At 41.0% G+C, this 3,279-nt stretch overlaps 1 non-coding gene across 1 annotated transcript; it reads right to left on the minus strand.

Annotated features, from left to right (window-relative positions):
- Positions 1-1,557: 1,557 nt before the first annotated feature.
- LOC141722543 (small nucleolar RNA R71) lies at positions 1,558-1,664 on the minus strand. The gene has a single exon (XR_012575559.1). It is a non-coding gene; the product is annotated as a small nucleolar RNA R71 (small nucleolar RNA).
- Positions 1,665-3,279: the final 1,615 nt, after the last annotated feature.

Raw genomic sequence — 3,279 nt, forward strand, 5'->3', positions numbered from 1 at the left:
CTAGTTTTCTTGCTTTGACTTATTTACTCTTGTGACGTACTCTGTTTTAATATAATCAGTTTAGTTATTATTTTCTTGTGTTTGTTTATCATGATTTCATATGAACCCATGATGGCGATAAGTTCTATTATGGGCTAATCGTGATCATGGGGTTGCAACGGATTTATTATGGAATTCTTTAGTTAATTGTTTAATACTTTAGTATGTGATGATTGCATGATATCTAGTATTGGTTGTGCGTATTCGTCTTATGTGCGTCGCGAACATATAAGATAGGGTGTTAATCTCTTGTGAAGCGACGGTGGATCTTGAGATTTAGAACTTGCCATGCTAGCATAGGTTCATGTACGTTGTGCATGATTAGTGGGTAACTCTAACAGTTTTATTTGCCCTATATAATCAAAAAGGAATAACTTGTGCTTAAATCGTTGTGTTGTCAATTTCTGTAGACATATAGGAACTCAACATAATTGATGACTATTCAACTTCTATCTTAATTGTGGATGTTTGGTAGAATGGTATTAGTACAATGAAAGTTGGCTTTTATCAGTTTCGTGTTATTCGATTAATATCATCACTGTCACATGCTAAAGGTAATAACAATGGCTATAGAAGGAAGTAATAATGAAGTTGTGATCTCATGAGTGTTTTATTATTGATAAATTGAAGTGTTAGTTAAGTGGTTAATTAAGTAGTTAATTATAGTTAATATTTAATCAATAATTTTAAGTGTTATTATCTTAACATTGAGAAGTAGTCATACAGTGGTGAGTGAGTTAAATTAGACAATAAATTAGTCTGAGTCTCTGAGGGAACGAACTAGAAAGTATTCTATATTACTTGCGAACGCGTATACTTGCGTGAATATTAGTGCGTGATTTCGCCCTAACAAGTTTTTGGCGCCGCTGCCGGGGACTCGGCATATTTGTTTAGTTTATGTACTTACCATCATTGGTCATTAGGACTCAGTGATTAGGACATAGTAGTTACTTACTCTTTTCGGTTGTGTTTCAGATACTTTAGCAAGCGTTTATGCAAACTCGTTCTCGTGCTCGCAAGAGGACCTTAGATACAGCTGAGGAGAAAGACGAAGTTCTTGATACACCGGAGAAGTTAGATTTTGAGGATTCGGATTCAGGAACTGAGCAGAAAGAACCAGTAAACATAGGAGATCGTATTGTTCAAGCTGATCCAGCTCTTATGGATTTTTCTCGGCCTAAAATTGATGACATTCAGTCAAGCATCCTTCATCCGGCTATTCAAGCTAACACCTTTGAAATCAAGCCGGGCACTATTCAGATGGTGCAGAATTCTGTTTCTTTTGGAGGAGCGGCAACTGAAGACCCCAACATGCACATAAGGAATTTTGTCGAGATCTGCAGCACTTTTAAGTATAATGGCGTGACTGATGAGGCTATCAAATTGAGGCTATTCCCATTCTCACTGAGGGATAAGGCTAAAGACTGGTTACATTCTGAACCAGCTGGGTCAATCACTACATGGCAAGATCTTGCGTAAAAGTTTCTGGTAAAGTTTTATCCAATGGCAAAGACTGCTGCTATGAGGAGTGCTCTTACACAGTTTGCGCAGCAACCTACAGAATCTATGTGCGAGGCTTGGGAACGCTACAAGGAAATGTTGAGAAAATGTCCACATCATGGAATGCCGGATTGGATGGTAATCACTGGTTTTTATAATGGTTTGGGGGCCCAATCTCGGCCCATGCTCGATGCAGCAGCTGGAGGCGCCTTATGGGCTAAAAGCTATACTGAGGCGTACAATCTTATCGAGACGATGGCTGCAAATGAGCATCAAAACCCAACTCAGAGGATGACGTCAGGCAAGGTAGCAGGTATTCTGGAAGTTGATGCAGCCACCGCTATTGTAGCCCAGCTCCAAGCGCTATCAATGAAGGTTGATTCTTTGGCTACGTATGGAGTTAATCAAATAGCTATGGTTTGTGAGCTTTGTGCAGGTTCTCATGCTACGGATCAGTGTTCTCTTGTCAACGAATCTGTTCAGTATGTGAATAATTATCAGCGACAACAGCAGCCTGTACCAGCGACCTATCATCCTAACAACAGAAATCATCCAAATTTCAGCTGGGGGAATAATCAAAATGCTATTCAGCCAACATATCAGCAAGGAGTAAGTAAACAGTTTAACCCACCTGGATTCCAGCAACCACAGCAGTATGCTACAAGGCAATCATATCCTCAACAGGGAAGTGCAGCTGCACCTACTAGTGCTGATTTTGAGGAACTTAAGCTAAGAGTCAGGCGGTTTCTATCAAGACCTTGGAAAATCAAATCGGTCAATTAGCCAATGCAGTGCTCAATCGTCAACCTGGCACTCTTCCCAGTGACACGGAAGTACCAGGCAGGAAGGAAGCTAAAGAGCAAGTCAAGGCTATTACCTTAAGGTCTGGAAAAGTAGCTGATGCTGAAAAGGCAAAAGAAGTCGAAGCTGAAGTTAGAGATGAAGAATCTAAGCAAAAGGAGAAAGCGACGGAACCAAGGAAGACTACTGTTGAACACACTCTACATGAGGCTAATACTGGGGAGAAACAGCTCTATCCTCCACCAACTTTTCCTAAGAGATTGCAGCAACAAAAGCTGGATAGACAGTTCGGGAAGTTTCTGGAGGTGTTCAAGAAACTTCATATCAATATACCTTTCGCTGAAGCTCTGGAACAAATGCCTAGTTATGCGAAGTTTATGAAGACTATTCTTTCAAGGAAGGTGAAACTGGATGACCTTGAAACCGTTGCTCTCACGGAAGAATGCAGCGCGGTTCTGCAACAAAAGTTACCACCAAAACTGAAAGATCCAGGAAGCTTCACCATTCCTTGCACCATTGGCAATCTAACTTTTGACAAGTGCCTTTGTGATTTGGGAGCAAGCATTAATCTGATGCCGTTGTCGATCTTTAAAAAGCTGGATCTGCCTGATCCAAAACCCACATACATGTCGCTACAATTGGCGGACCGTTCCATTACTTACCCAAGGGGCATAGTTGAGGATGTGCTCGTCAAGGTGGATAAGCTCTTCTTTCCTGCAGATTTTGTTATTCTGGATTTTGAGGAAGATAAGAAGATTCCCATAATCTTGGGGAGGCCTTTCTTGGCTACTCGTCGTACCTTGATAGATGTGCAAAAAGGGGGAACTTACTATGCGGGTCCAAGATCAGGATGTGACCTTCAACGTATTCAAGGCAATGAAATTCCCTACAGAAGATGAGGAGTGCTTAAAAGTGGATGTGATTGATTCTGCGGTTACT

Source organism: Apium graveolens, chromosome 4, assembly GCF_009905375.1.
Source record: "Apium graveolens cultivar Ventura chromosome 4, ASM990537v1, whole genome shotgun sequence".
Lineage (NCBI taxonomy): Eukaryota > Viridiplantae > Streptophyta > Magnoliopsida > Apiales > Apiaceae > Apium > Apium graveolens.